The sequence below is a fragment of the Podarcis vaucheri genome, assembly GCF_965113315.1.
Source record: "Podarcis vaucheri genome assembly, chromosome: 5".
NCBI classification, from domain to species: Eukaryota; Metazoa; Chordata; class Lepidosauria; order Squamata; family Lacertidae; genus Podarcis; species Podarcis vaucheri.
In genome coordinates, this window is record NC_138763.1 from 38405455 (window position 1) to 38422222 (window position 16768).

Here is a 16768-nt window from a genome sequence, read left to right on the forward strand (position 1 = left end):
TTTGGGGTCTGTCCTGGAGCCCTAGGGCTGACTGGGATTCCTCTTCCTCTCTGAGCTTGTTCAATAATGTTTCTGCCATGGGAGATGGTCTTCCTAGGCTGGCACATTTCTTAATGTCTGGGTGGTTATTTTTAACGCAGGTTTATGCAGGGAAACCAGGCATGCTCTTTAGAGAAAGCATCCATGTGTCCCAAGGCACATCTGCCTCATTCTTGGAAACAGGGTCAGATTCCTCGGCTCTCTGAAGGGTGATGGCCATCGCTTGAAATACATGTCTAGTTGCTATAAGCGGCTTCAAGATCATGTACACACAGACGACTTTCTATTTTCTACAAGATCATCTCCACTCCTTGACTCGGGGACATGTTTATAGCCCCTCCTTGTAGGGACATGTAATGGCACGTACCTCACTGATGGGGAAGCCCAGAGAGAAAAGGAATGGGTGGGTATCACACGGAAAGATTTGTTGGCAGATAAATTGACCTGGTTTTCTTGCTTGCCCCACTTTGAATCTTTATTATCACAGAGATGATGTTGTAATGAATCATAGATCTGAAAGAGATCCAGTGGTTTCATTAGTCTAAACCCCCACGTGCAGTGTACAGTAGCCAAGGGCATGGGTAGGCAAACTAAGGCCTGGGGGCCAGACCCAGCCCAACAGCCTTCTAAATTTGGCCCACGGATGGTCCAGGAATCAGCGTGTTTTTACATGAGTAGAATGTGTCCTTTTATTGAAAATGCATCTCTGGGTTATTTGTGGGGCAAAGGAATCCGTTCATTATTATTTTTTCAAAATATAGTCCAGCCCCCCACAAGGTCTGAGGGACAGTGGACCGGCCCCCTGCTGAGAAAGTTTGCTGACCCCTGGCCAAGGGTGTCAGCTGTGAGCCAGCATGTCCTCAGTTCAAGTCTTACCTTAGCTGTGAATTTCTTAGGCAGCCTGAGGCCGGAGGTGGGCAGATGTTAGAAAATGATCTATTAGTATCTCTCTGGGTGATTTGCAGCAGATCAAGAAAGTTTTCTGGCTCTCAATAACACTAGCAATAACAAAAAGGCTACTAAAATAGAGATAAATGGGAAAACCATTTGTGTGTAAAAGGACTGTGAGCTAAGTTCTGCTACCATAAACACCTTCTTGTGTTAAATGCCCTGTTACTTAATTCTAAGTCACTATTGTGCATTTTGGCCACCTAGTGATTTGCTCCTAATAAAGTGTTGAGCAACACTTGACTTTCCCCATAAGAATTAGTGGCAGCTGACAACTTACTCCTGGTCCAGTGCATACATATGGTTCAGGGGAACTAGTAAGGCTCCTGCTCTCCCAGCCTCAGTTGCTCATCCATAGAATGGGAACATTAGGAAAGCCATTTCCGGCCTGCCCAGGAGGTGGGGTTGCGGGCTTCACGCCCACCCCACGTGAGCGGGGGCTGGTTTCAGCCCCTGCGAGAACAGGGGAATCTCGGCCGGGTCTGCCCCCCCAGCCAGCCAATTGGCTGGCTGGGGGGGCCGTGGCCTGGGCTATTTAGGGCCAGCGCGGAGGGGGCTCGCCCTCTTTCCGCCGGCTAGCCCTCACGTTTTCCCACCCTCCCTCCCTCTAGGTAGGCTTTAGGCAGGTCTCTGACTTTGCTATGGACTTCGGTCTGTCGCCGCAAGGGGCATGGTAGGAATTTTTCCCCAATTGGCAATTTACAGCCATTTGGTTTTTTGCCTACCTCGTAGCAACTCGTCACAACTCTTCGGCATTGGCGGTAGGCATTGGTAAGAAGGGGTTAAGAGGATGTGTGAGGGGGGAGAAACACCATCACCTCCCCCCAGTGAGCGAAGGGTGGTCCGTTAAAGGACTCCGGGGGGCGTGGCCCTGTCCGAAGCCTATGGAGGTGTGGGCCAAAGGCACGCCCCAGAGCGGTGACCCGGGGGAGCTCCTAGTCGACGTGCCTCAGCAGGAGACTCCCCCGATATAGTGTTAACCTTTCCCCGTGTCTCCAGCAAATGGGCTGGAGCCAGATAGTCGATAGGACCAGTGCCTAAGCCAGTGTTTCCCAACCTTTTTTGGGCAAAGGCACACTTGTTTGATGAAAAAAATCTCGCGGCACACCACCATTACAGCCCCGTGACGTCAGCGCGCAGCGTCACGCCGGGAGGGACGCACGAAAGTGAAAGTTTTCAATTTTTCCCCCTCCCCCTTGCCGGGGAACCTCCAAGCTTTGGGGGTGGGGGGGGAGGAGGCAGCAAAGCGAGGGACTGAGGGACCCTAACCCTAACCCTAACCCTCACCGATCACCCGGGAAAGCATGCGAACGAGGAGCCCCCGTGTCCTGCTCCCGGCAGCGGACGGCACAAAGCGAGGAGGCCTGGACAAGGCAGCACGCTCCCCGCTCTCGCTGCATCGGGGCTTTTCTCCTCCAGGCCGCTTTCGAAGTCCCCTTCTCCGCTCCCAAGAGCCGGAGCCGCTGCTTCCAGGCCCTGTCCGAGCCCCGACTTGTGGCCTCACTTCGAGGAGCACCTGTTGCTGGGGACGGGGCTGCATCCCCCTCAGCCGCCGCCTCGCTTCCTTCCAGGAGACCCGACGGCTCCCCCTCTCCCGCTCGCCCTCCTGCGCCCGCAGCAGACCGAGACCTCCCCGCCCCCGCCCGGCTCGGCCCTACCTGGGTGCCTCCAAGCCCGGCCGGCTCCGCGTCGCGCTCCACGCCGGGCAGCAGCAGCGGGGGGGCGCGGCGGCCCGGCTGAGCGCGCCCCGGAGCTGCCGCACCGTCGCTCGCGAGTCCCTCTGAGAGCCCTCGGGACTGACTCCGGAGTCGCGAGGCGGCGCGTCGCCCAGGGAAGGGGCGGCTTCCCACAAGTCCTCCGGGAAGCAAACGCCCTCGCCCGCCTCCCTCCAGGCAACATCTCGCGGCACACCAGGCAACATCTCACGGCACACTTGTGTGCCGCGGAACACCGGTTGGGAAACACTGGCCTAAGCCAATGCCTCTCATTCCTGAATTCAATAAAGTTGTGGCCTAATTTGCCCAATTAACCTTAAATTATGGTGTCTTGTGTCTTTATTTACCCTGGTGGGGGGCGGGAACTCGCCACGCAATCAGGGTGAGGTTCTGGAATTTCCACCAAAGGGAAGATCACTTGGCCTCCTTTGTTTAATGACTTCTGGTCTCACAGTAAAAAGCTTCCTTTTCAGGAAGCTTTCAGGGTCAAGGGGCTTTAATTCTGCAGGAAACTGTTTAAATGGGTGGTGTTTTTTTTTAAGAGAAGTGTTCAGTGCTGCTTTAGATTTTGCCTTCTGCCTTTAGTTTTTCCATTTGTGTGATCACAAATAGATGGTTTTTATGGGTCTTTTGTTGTTGATGCATGTAAGCCATTTTAGACTCTTTTTTGAGGATGAGTAGGATCTATCTATCTATCTATCTATCTATCTATATATATATATTAACCAATTGGGTTACCCCCACTTTTTCTTCTTCTTCTTGTGTGGCTCCTGCACTTTGAATTGCCAGGAATTCAGCAAGTGAAACTGTTTCATCAGTGCATGGCAGCAAAAGCTTTGCCCACTGAATTCCTATTTGTCATGTGGTGGCGCAATGCACGAGACGAGCCCTGCCAGAGAGGTGGGGGAAGCGGCAACACCTTCTTTGACCCACTTCACAGGGTTGTTGCGCATAACAACATAATAAGGGCTGTCAATGCCTTTGCAAGTTACAAATGTTATATAACAATAAGTCATAGCTATGGGAGCCGGTTGCTTCTCGTAGGTTTTCCTCTTCGCACTAGGCGGTTGCTTGCAACACACCCTGGTTTGCAAGTTGAGAATAGAAAGCTTTCCCTCCCTTCGAGGAGAGTCTCTCTGCCATCATCATCGTGGATCCTGCCAGCTCTTCTGCTCCTGCTTTGAACTTCTGGAGGTTGGAACCTTACATTCCAAACTAAGCTTGGAATCAGCCATCAGTGAGATGGTGCTGATAAGAGCTTGCATTCGGAGAGATAAGGAACTTAGGAAGGCATGGGTGTGAATTCTGATTCACACAGTTAGGAAATCTTTGAATGATTCAGAAGAACTAATGAAGTTGGACTGGCGAGACCTTACTTACTTACTTATTTACCTACCTACCTACTTATTTAATATACTTCCGTATACCTGGAAGTTTCAGGGCAGTTCACAGAACAAAATCAGAATATAAAACCACAAAATAAAACCACCCTACATAATTGATCACAAGACGCAACACACACACATCATTTGAATGGCAATGCCCATCAACTTTGGGCTCCCCCAGCCCCCTCAGATTTTTTATAGGTGGGCAAAAGGACCTCGGCCCCTAGCAGTTGGCTCCTATGGTGGGTGGGTGGGTGTGAATGGGAGGGAGAGAGAGAGAAAGGGAGAGAAAGAAAGAAGACTTCAAGATGTTGCAAAGGTCTGGTTAACTTTCCAATGGAGTCTCTTGAGTCACCGTGATATGACTGCTTCATCATTCATTGAAGACTAGGGCGGCGTGGAGATCATTTGTGGTCAGTGATGCAAAGCACAGTGAAGCACCAACAAAATATGTGCTACACACTCAAACCTCCTTCCCATACCACTCTTTAGACTACAGGGTAGTGTTGTGCTGTGTACTTGTTGGCCCTGACCCAGCACGGACTGCACACGGGAAAAGGTGATTAACTATGTCGAGAATGTGGATGGGATTTTCTATCTCATTAAGAGCAATGCGGTGTAGCTGGACAGAACCTGCACTCAGATGCTTATTCACACTGCATAATACCCACAATTCCTCACCAGTGAGTGACACTTCCACAAGCAAGTCTGCCTTACCAGATCAAGGCACTTGCCTTTTTCAACTGTGTGAATGTTCTGAAGAATATGATTTATCACAGTTCCCTCTTTGCTTGACAATTCCTGCCAATTTTATTAAGGGGAACTACTAAAAATTAACCTGGACCTCCCTTACTAGCCTATGTTTGTCGAAGAGACCAGTTACGGGGTTGGCCCTACCATTAGGTAGAGTTAGACAACTGCTCCAGGTGACAGGTGCTTCAGTGGTGGCAGTGAGATGCTGAAGAAGAGAGCTGTGTATCCTACAGATCCTGCCATGCACCAAGTTAGCTGGCTATCCTCAGATGTGGTGGAGGAGGCTGTGTTATGATCAGTGTTGAAGTAATAGTCAGCTGCCTCTCTCATCAGTTTCTGCGTGTAGACTAGGCAGTGCCATTTTGGCCTATGCCCCAGCAGCTAAATGTCTTTGGCTGCCCATGACCAGTTACTTTTGAAAAACAGGAGTATATTGTCACAGGCTACATGCATCCAAACTTTCACATGTACATGGAAACAAGGAAGGAAATGTGAGCTGCTATTCTCCATAAACGTGATTTATGCATTTAGACTTATGAACATTTGTTGTTCTCTTTCTCTCTTTTTTTTTAACTACCAAAAAAAGATGGGTGACCCAGATTTCAGGATAGGAGGATCTGTTGCAACAGAGCTCAAGACTCTTGTATCTTTATCAGCTACATAGAAGAGTCAGGTGGCCATATCATATTGCAGTACCTGCCCAAATTCATCTCCCTAACCATTAGAGGCCGTTCCTCTATTATATATGATCACCCTTGGTGTTGGACCACTTATGATCATTTATTGGGCATTCCCAGAGCTACCAAGTAATCTAAAGATTCCAAAGGTCCATCTCTGAGGTAAGCAGGCTGTGGCCTAGCCAATATCTAGAGAATAAGCCACCTGAGACACCCAGGTAGTTTAAGGGGGAAAGGACAGGATACCAATGCAACAAACAGATAAACAATGTCCCCATTGCCTTTAAGAAATAGGCAAGGGCCTCCATCCCTTATTTTTATATCCAAAGGGCCAATCTTTTACACCAGGGAGGGGGAACCTGTGACCCTCTGGATGTTGTTGGACCCCAGCTGCCATCAGCCTCAGCCAGCATGGCCAATGGTGAGGGGTGATGAGAGTTGTAGTCCATCAACAATAGGGGAGCATAGGTTCCCCATCTCTGATGTAGATACTTATCTGGAAATAAATCCCATTGAACTCTAGAAGACTAACTTCTGAGTAGACATAGATAGTCTAGTGAAACCTAGACCTGAGCATCTTTAGTGATTATATACATTCAGAGAAACTGGCTTTTAGGACCTAGGATTAAAACATGGGCATGGGGAAGAATAGGACTTTATAACTGGTGGGAATGATCCAGCTGCCCACTCTGTCCTCCTTTCCTCTTCCAATGCATGATGCTTCTTGTGCAGGAGATTCTTGATAACTTCCTTTTCCGGTTGGCAGTCATCCTACAAGTGGAGAGCTGTACTCTCGGGAGGACTATGCAGTAGCATTTTTCCCAGAAGATGCACGACTTGGCAATACAATACATGTAAATGAAACCACAGGGTGACTCATGGCTTCTTCAGACCATTTCATATGAGACTCAGTAGTGAGAGGCTCAAATATGAATGAGTCTGTGCTTACTATACATGGATTAAAACTTGCAGAGCTGTTCAATGGCTGTTCCTGCTGTTACAGAAACAGTGGAGGAAGGCATTGTTTGTTTATTTCATGAAATTTATGCACTGGTTGATTGTAAACAAAAAACCCTCAAAGTGGGTCAAACATTGAAAACAACCATTAAACAATTAAAAACAACTATATAAAGCATTCCAAAAAAATTAAAATCCAATTAAAGACAGATTAAAACATATCTCAACTTTCTACATGCCTGGGTAGGCTTCCCTAAGCAAATTTTTTTTTTTATCAGGCACTCCCTTCCATTGGCTCCCAAGACAGACAGGTGTGTCAACCAATAAGCTTTCATGATTTGCCACCAGAGTCCTGGGAAATGGGATTTTCCAGGGGCCATGTGTGTTAACTGTGCTTTAAGGGTATGATGTGGATGTGAACACAAAGGGTATCTCATTTTTAACAGCAGAAGAGGTGCAGAAGAGGTGCGAAGGTGTCAGAAGCTTGGGGCTTTCAGCTGGCTTCATTTGCAAATGAGCCTCAACCTCTTACCTTAATCTGAATACCTCATCACTTAATGTTCTGCTTGACTGATGGCACATTGCTCATTTGCTTGAGCATCATGTGACAAATCTTTTATTTATTTTTTTAAAAAAGAAATACCGTAGATATTTCTACACACATATGCTTACATTCCATCTATATGTGGAGCGCAATCAGTTTTTAAAAAGCTTTGTATGGAGAGAGACCACTAACAGTCACAATCGGGTGTCGATCAGTGTTCACCTTGGTGAAAGCTGAATGCATCCATATCGCTTTGCTCGGGTCTTATAATAGCTAATCTTTTTTTATTATTACAATAAATAAGGTTGTCCAGCTTATCACTGTTTATTTCGGAGAAGGAAAGGGCAGAAAGATTGTTTAAGCATTGTTTTCCTCTCTTTAACAACCCTGTTGGCTCCTTACTTGAATTCTTCAGGTTAATCACAGCACATACCAGGGCCAAATGCATTGTTAATAGTTACAGATTAACCACCAAGGTCAGTGTCTGCAGGATACAAACTGCTATGGCAGAGCAGAAAATGTCAGTGGACCTTAACAGGACATTTTGGACGTGTACCCTTCCCTGCAGTGGAATGCAACTGTAAACTCTATGTCTGTTTGCGCCTATCGCTGAGGGCACAGCGGTTACTATCTCCACCAACTTGGTGGAATCCGCCTAACACACATATAGTGTTTCCACAGCCACACAGATTGTTCCCTTGTTATATTTATTTTGTTAACACTTAGGAGCCCAACCAGAAACTAGGCCCTCGGGACATAAAACGAAAAAGTAGTCGGTGTCTTAGCTGAATTCTAGCAAGGGCTGGCAACCTTTTCGGGCCTGTGGACACATTTGCCATGGGCACCCGTCACTATCTGTTTGCTGTGCACGTTTCGTAGCAAAAAATGGCAGCTGCGAGGCTGTGGCATAATCAAAGATGGCTGCTGCTTCTAAAAGAGCAGAAAAAGAGACAGGAACAAAAACTAGTGCGGGCATTGTCAGGGACTGGCTGGATGACAAGGAGTGGTGGGAGGCACCAGCCAGGGAATGCCCAAGGGAGATCCCGGAGGAGGAAGGCTCAGAGCTTGGGGATTGGTGGTGGGACACTGAGGAGAGGTCGGGGGAGCAGTTTGGGAGGAGGTGCTGGATACCGACGGGACAACAGGTTTAGTGAACAGGAGGAATCTGTGAGAGGGAGCAGTTCAGACTCCAAGGCTGAAGCAAAGGAGGAGGGTTAAGATATTGAATAATCTCTGAGGTCCCCTCTCCTGTTGCGACAAGCTCCCCTCCCCTCTGGTCTTCAAGAACGTGCAGGATCATGAGGAGAGCAGAACAGAAGCCAGAGGTGTGCAGACACAGTTTGAGACTGCTTGGGAGAAGAGGAGCCTTAGCAGGAGTGGAAGGAAGGGACCTCCAGTCCTGGCAACTATTCTATAGGAGCAAGACCTACTGGGAAGTGTTGCTTATTTATTATGCAATTTACGTGAATAAAGAGCTTCTTGCTGACCAGCATCTGATTCCAGCCCTGACAAACATGCACCTTCGTGAATGAAAGAAAGGCACTTACACCAGCCCCTGCCACACTCACTCTGAGAGTCTCCTCCACTGTTTGGATGGAAGGTGGGTGTCCAATCCCTGGAATTAAATGAAATGTGGGCATATTTAAGGGGCCATGTTCAATGTAGGGAAGGCCAAGCCAACACAAACAGGAGATGAGAAGGAAAAGCAAACCAGCTATTGTGTATCACATTTTTTGAAAAGGATATTTATCGAGACTTCACATGGGCCGTAGCAAGTACTAGTGGGCAGACTGGTACCTGCAGCTGCTGGTCTGGTAACTGGATACAGCAGACTATCAAGGCACAACAGATGGTACTGGACAGCATCAACATCCCAACTGCTCAGCCACCCAGCGTTTCCAGTGCTGTTAAAGTGCTGATGACATCCAGCGTATCTTATCTACACATATAATAAAATGTAAGAGTGTTGTCACGCTGCAGTTCACTTGGTGACAGATGGATGGTACTGCAAACTACAGCATGACGAGAGGTTGAGGATGGGTGACCGAGGTGGGAGACAGCCAAAAGAGGCTATGGCTCTGCTCTCCTGGCTCCTCTGCTTTCTAGGGGTCCCAGGATCCAGACCCTCAGGCTGAGTGGCTCTGCTGCTGGCCATCTTCCTCCTTGGTCAGCTTCGGGATCCACTGCTTCTGCTGCTGCCAATTCGGATGAAGAATTGGGCTTGCAGAAGGAGCAGTGCAAGGAGGATGAAGCTATGGCTTGGGATGAAGATTCAGTCTGGATAAGGCAGTGGCAGATTTACAGGCCAGCCAGCTGGCCACCACTTTTGGCTTCAGTCCTGAATTTCAATGGTACTACTGTCAGGAGGACTAACGCTGTGTGAAAAATGGACTCAACAATTTTTCACTTGCGTATTATAGTGTTTTTTATTTTCTTGTTTAAAATATCAAAATTACAAATGCAAAGTATAATTTGGTTATGATTTCCTATACATAGTTTGTTACTTTCTATAGTTTTTATTTTTAATGAATAATGATACGGAACGGGGGGGGGCAATGTCTTCTTCACTACAATATATTTGCTCAATTTCTCTAGGACTCCATCACCCCTCCCCTGTCCTCCATAATCTCTCAAGTAATACTGTCAAAATCCTGTTACAATGTATCCACTCTGTTTCTGCTTTTGCTCTCTAGTACAGAGTGGCTTAGAAATCACTGAAATCTTCAAAAATTGATATAAAATCAGCCGTGGTTCTGATCTGCTCGTTCTCGGTGCCATTCAACTCAGTTCCCCTTGGACTCCATGATGCTGTCCCTACTTCCATAATCCCCAAAGCGGCAGGTCACGTACGCAGGAACTTCTTAATCCTGTCAGATAGTTTTGCAAATCCTTCCTTCGGGCAATACTAGGTGACAGACGATGTATATTCCTGGCCCATTGTCTTGCCACCACCGGTACTCAATAAATGTGTATCTATGTATATTTCCCGCTCCGCATATCCCCCCTCCCTCATCCGAAAATGCTAATTAATGTAATCCCACCTTTTCATAATGTATTCATGACGTGTAAAGTATATTCATGATGTAACTTGTGAAACCCAACCTTCCCATAATGTATTCGTGACGTTTCATGCACTGTATTCTGGGACATGGAGGGAAATCTCAAAAGTTCATGCCACCCCTTTCTCGCTGTTCAATCTCGCCTTGAACCTGTTGCGCAATAAACTTGGATCTTCTGCAGTTTGCTCCTGCGTCCGGCTGAGCTCATTTTCTTCCGCAGGGACCCACGGACTTAGTCCGATGAGCTGGGTGGCAGAGTAACCCCGCACCCAGAATTTTTCCGTAACAGTTGGCGCCCAACGTGGGGCTTGTGGTTCTCCCAAGCTGCTGACTGGGGGCCCCGAAATCTTCAGCCGGCTCCGGGCCATTTTGCCTGGGAAGATCCTTTTGGACCCCCAGCCATCTTCTGGGCGGTAATCGAAAGCCCTAGGAGTTCAGCCGGGGAGCAAAGAGGGATCCAGCCGGCTTATTCATCGATCCCGGGATCATCATAGAAGACGCGTGAGTATAAGGAAAAAGGAAAATCCAGTGCACTGGTGGGAAGGGGGTGGAAGTCTCCTGGCAACTGAATTCTCTGCCCTCCTCTCTATCGCTCCTTCTTGCCTTTCTCTTGGTCCGGTTAGTGAGAGAGACCGTGGACCGCTGCTCAACCCGAAAGGGGGGTTCTGAGCTCTATCTCTTTTCCTTAAAATCTCCAGCCAGCCGCACCAATTGGGAGTCCGAAAGTAAGACGGTGAGACCCGGCTTGGAAAGACAGCCGACTTTCCGCAACGGGCATCCCAGTTGAAAGCAAGGGGTTGGAGCTCTCTTTCCGAACTTCCCGAGCGCCCTTACGGAGGGGGCAGGAAGGGGTCTGGCTTTCTATCCCAATCCCAGCCGCACTGGTCGGTGCCACGTAACCGTGCGTGAGCCCGCTTCCAAAAGCAAGGGGGATTTTCAGTTCGAAATTCTATCCAGGGACCACCCGATCTGGCACCGCATGGCGCGGGCGTCCAGTAGGGCCCCTTTTCCTGAGATGTGACGATAGGTAGGAGGTTGCCAGGAGGGATAGCCCATGAGGAATTGGGCAGGACCGGCAGAGTGGAAAGAGACCCCAGGTTATAGGAAATAAGGAAATAAGGAAATAGGAAATGGAACGCAAGGAACCGGATAGCTAGAGCTCTCTAAAACCCACTAAGGAAGTTGCCAGGCAACTAGAAGCCCCTTCTCCTCTTTACTATACGTCCCTGTACTAAGCGTACCAAACCCCTAGACATACCAATCCTAATCAACCCCTCTTTTTTCCCCTTCTCTATCCCAGACACCCCCCCCCCAAAAAAAGGAAAAAGCAAAAAAGCAACAACAGCAACGCATGCATCTATAAAGGGGTACCCAGTCAACCAAGCGTTGTGAGCCCTACCAGTCTGATTACCTGGTGGTGTGTTTGAAGAGGCAAGGAGGCTCATAAAACCATGTGGGACCTTCCTACTAATTTCACTTAATGAAGCCAAAGGTAGTGGCCCATCTCCTTGCAATAACCAACTAAAGGATGAGAATATATATGTTTACATGTTGTCTGTTATGTGTGTTGTCTGTGAATACATATATGAGAATATGTATGTTTACATGTTGTCCGTTATGTGTGTTGTCTGTTCCTTCTGTCTCTGGCAGACTGCCTTTCTTAAGTGTGCATGGTTTAAAATGCAAGCTTACTTCAAAATTTAAATCTAAGGAAACCATGCTGGACCTTAGCAGTCCTAAATAAGACAAAAAAATGAGAATGAAGTGTGCAAATATTTGTTATTTGAGAGGGGCTCCAAAAGAGAGTTTTCCTCCCAAGTGGTAAAACCTAATGTTTCTGCTGCAAAAGCCTAGTTGAGCCAACTGCTCTCAAGCTAAAATGCAGTGTATGTATTTCATTAAGCATATGCCTATGAAAGTATGGTGTTCCTTCTAATAAAATTATGTCAGTCCAGTTTTAACTTTGATTTGGTTATTGTGAGAGTTATTGTAAGGCTCCTGATATCAGTAGTCTCTATAAGACGTCCTGGCCTCTTTTCTTAGAAAATGCCCCCCCCCTTGTTTCATTCTGTCTCTTTCAGGGTTTTTCCCCCCTTCTCCTTCTTATTCTGTGCCAGGTAAATTTACTCCCGAGTAAGCTTCCTTTAAAGGAAACTGCAAGGGGGGGCATAGATTAGGCTTACTATTCCTCTGCAAGTTCAGGAAAATTGTCACTTTTGTCTTCCTTTTAAATCAAATCTATGGCTGTTTTAATTATTTGTGAGTGGTTATATCAATTGAACTAACTTTGCTTTATAAAAGATCCTCTCCCTATCCTAGGGAAAACTGCTCATTCAATCTTCCTTTATTTCTCTAGGAACTTGCATTCTTTAATCTAAGAAAGCAAACTCACTCAAACTATCTCAAGTTCTGCAAAAGGGTTCTGTGTAAAGTTATGTACTTTTATTTTCCTCTTCTTTAGTACATGATATGAGCATAGATGTTTCCTTTCCCAGCTGTAAATCTGTACTTAAATGTGTATGTCTCTTTGGTAGTACAAATCTTGCTATGAACCCTGTATTTTAGGGTTGGACTAGATGACCCCAGGTCCCTTTCAACTTTCCCAATTTGTGGCTGATGAGTTGAAATTCAGCCCAGGTTGGCTCTTTGTTTTTTTAAAAGGTGTGATGAGAGGTGAAAGCCATGATGTTTGAAGCAGAACTGGTGATATCAAGCATTTAAGTGATTACAGTGTTTATCATTTTGTCTATTATTTACAAAAATCAGACTTAAAAGTCTACTCAAAGTTTAAGCACATACAAATGGATAATCAAGTAGAATTAGCCTTGACCAATCCATTTGTCTGCAAATGGTAAGGCCGAAATGACTGAGAATGTTAAAAAAAAAAAAAAATTCCTATGAATTCTAACTCTCTGGCCATTTTTTACTCATAAATAAGAGAGCGGTTGATTGTTCCGCGAATGGCCAGAGGGATATTAGCCCTTTCCTGTACATAAAGGAAGCAGTCCCGTTTGCTTGGGCCGAAATCGCTAGCTTTGGTAAATACTTAAATTGCTGAGTTTCTCTTTTTTGTTTAAAATCAAACCCTGTTTTCAAAATCTACTCCTTACCCTTCCCTTCCCTTATTCAAATGTTAATTTAGCCAAAGGATGCAACATTTTCAATAGTACAAAAGGTTTGCTGAGACATGAACTCTGCACATGCACAGAGGCTAGATCAGCTAAAGAAGAGAGAGAGAGAGGACGGGGGGGGGGGGGGACTGTAAGGAGGGAGAGGAGGTTTCTTCCAAATGTAAAAGAAAAGTCAGAACCATTGAGGGAAATCACCCTTAATCTGTCTTTGCCCCAGGGGCTACTTAAGACAAAAGGCTACAAAAAACAAAAAACAAAAACTAGCCCATCAAAAGTCAAGAGCTTTCCAGGTTCCAAATCTTAACATGCCAAATTCTTTTCACAGGTAAATATCAAAGCATCCCCCCCCCTCAATGGGAATTTTAGGAACAGCATTTCCTGACAGGCTTCTCACATGAAATAATTTTCCCTTTTAACAGGATATGTGAACCCCGATAACAAAGTGTTTGTCCCTTTTTCCTCCCACAGCAACTTTCTTTCTGTTCTGTGAAACAAGTCTGAATCCCTGCTGTATTAGTGACCTCTATCTCTTTGTGCCTTTGACATTTTTTTTTAAGTTACAAATAATCTGTTTTCATTTATTTAATCAGTTTCTCCATGATGTCTATGAAGTTAATCGAAGCACAACCAAACATTGTTTGTGGAATGGTACTTGTTTACCTTTGGCCTGAGCATTTCTTACTAATTCTGTCATTTTGGCTAGTGCAAGGTACCTGCACAACTTTAAATTGCCATTCATTTTATTGGTATTAACTCATTTCCCAGTATTCCGCTATTAACATTACAGCTGATGTCACATCAAAAAACACTTTTATTTTCATTTGGGATGTTAGAATGCCAAAACAGATTACTTCAGGTTACTTATTAATTGTGTGTCTTAGCATTTATTTATTTTTGGTTCCTCATAGCTCATTTTTGTGTGTTTGTGTTTTACTTTGGGGGACAGGTTCATCACATGTTGAAAGTCAGTCTCATGAAGTTCTTTTATTGAATAGCACATGGTGAATTTTAAGTTTTCCTCATTGTTTTTCCATTTTTTTCAGTCCAGTAGTAATATGTGTGGTTTTGATAATATCTTTGTACTATTTAATAATAGTTATTTTCTGAATCTGATGTCTTTGTGTCAAGTCCATTTTCATCTAACTGGTAATCTAATTTTTTGCTTTCTTTTTATTTTTTAACCTTTGTATTTTTTACAGTTCTCTTTCTATACATGTGGAGTAATTTTTTATTTTATAATATGAAAAGAACAACAACAACAAAAATTAAGTGAAGGAAAGCAAACAAACTTTGCAGATAATAACAGTAATTATATGGAAATGTGATAATGAATAAATGTTTAATCCACTAAGATTTTATTATTTGCAACTTCCAACAGAAACCGAAGGACATCCTTTTCGCCTTTTGCCCCCTCCCTTTTCTAACTGTCTTTAAGCCCCAAAACCCTGCCCCTTACAGGATATCACTTCTACAGATGTGCAACGATGAAAAGCAGCAACAACCCCTCATGGCTAAGGGGAGGAGTTGAATTGCAAGGACATTTTTTCACTTGAACCTCAAGCCTCTGCTCCAAGATTCAAAAGATACATATGTAAAAGATCACAATGGTGTCAAGATATGCAACAGATATTTAATTATTTTGTTTTGTATTATGTGTTATTATGTAAGAATGTTGAAATGTGTCTGACAGTGTGATTTCCACAAAGGGGGGCAATTTATTGTGTGTAACTGTTTTTATGTTTAATGTCTTATTCCTTACACACCAGTGGAGAATTCTCGTGCATTTTATACTTTCTAATAGCTCACACTATTGTGTAGTCCAATGTTTAGATAACCACAATTCGTTGTCCCACCTGACACTATGCCAACCTTCCCTACCCATTTTAAAAATGTGCTAAAACTTGCTTTACCAAGGAGAAGCTTCTAAGAAACATGAAGGTGCATATGCTTTGGTTTAGCAGGAATGATCCCTTATAGAGTTAAATTGACTTATTTGGACAACTGCCCTTGTTAAGAATGGTTTTCTTTTAACAGATTGGTTTGAAGAGTTGAGAACCATGGGGCAAGATAAATTCAAATTGGACTCAGTTTGAATTGGGCACGTGTATCCAGGCTGCAATTAGCCTTTTGGTCCTTTAAGTGCAAGTGAGCAACCCCCATGCGTGCAAAACCACAGCCTATAATAGAATCCCATAGCTAAAGGCCAAGGCGAAGAAATCTCCCTCACGAGATGCCCAAACCTGTGCCAGCTATGGTGAATGCCAGGCAACATGGTTAAATGAAAGCCCCGAGGGGATTCAACAGACAGGATGTGTTGCTGTAGCACTATGTCAGTGTGAGACCACAGAAGAGCTAGCTTGACACCTGAGAAATACACAAAAATGGCGAAGGACAAAACACCAACTGCATTTTTCAGTCAATTAGACCTTCCTGCTAGGTGTAAAGCATAAAACACTATTGAGAATGCCACAAGTAATTTAGCAACAAAATACGAGAGGTGTTCTTTATATAATACCCTATATGCAGCTACCTGCACTGCTATACTTGCAAATGACCGTAAGAGGCATGGCTTGCAAGTCCCTTTCAGGTTTGCATAAAGCCACACATCCCATTCACCGAGATTTAGGGTGCGGAGAAAAGATTTGCAAGTTCTTACAGAACTTTAATGCAAATCTATCTCCGAATGGGGGACTGATACGGAACGGGGGGGGGGCAATGTCTTCTTCACTACAATATATTTGCTCAATTTCTCTAGGACTCCATCACCCCTCCCCTGTCCTCCATAATCTCTCAAGTAATACTGTCAAAATCCTGTTACAATGTATCCACTCTGTTTCTGCTTTTGCTCTCTAGTACAGAGTGGCTTAGAAATCACTGAAATCTTCAAAAATTGATATAAAATCAGCCGTGGTTCTGATCTGCTCGTTCTCGGTGCCATTCAACTCAGTTCCCCTTGGACTCCATGATGCTGTCCCTACTTCCATAATCCCCAAAGCGGCAGGTCACGTACGCAGGAACTTCTTAATCCTGTCAGATAGTTTTGCAAATCCTTCCTTCGGGCAATACTAGGTGACAGACGATGTATATTCCTGGCCCATTGTCTTGCCACCACCGGTACTCAATAAATGTGTATCTATGTATATTTCCCGCTCCGCATATCCCCCCTCCCTCATCCGAAAATGCTAATTAATGTAATCCCACCTTTTCATAATGTATTCATGACGTGTAAAGTATATTCATGATGTAACTTGTGAAACCCAACCTTCCCATAATGTATTCGTGACGTTTCATGCACTGTATTCTGGGACATGGAGGGAAATCTCAAAAGTTCATGCCACCCCTTTCTCGCTGTTCAATCTCGCCTTGAACCTGTTGCGCAATAAACTTGGATCTTCTGCAGTTTGCTCCTGCGTCCGGCTGAGCTCATTTTCTTCCGCAGGGACCCACGGACTTAGTCCGATGAGCTGGGTGGCAGAGTAACCCCGCACCCAGAATTTTTCCGTAACAATAAAGAGATTTACTTTCATTATATTTTGTATAAAATAGTTTATATTACAGTG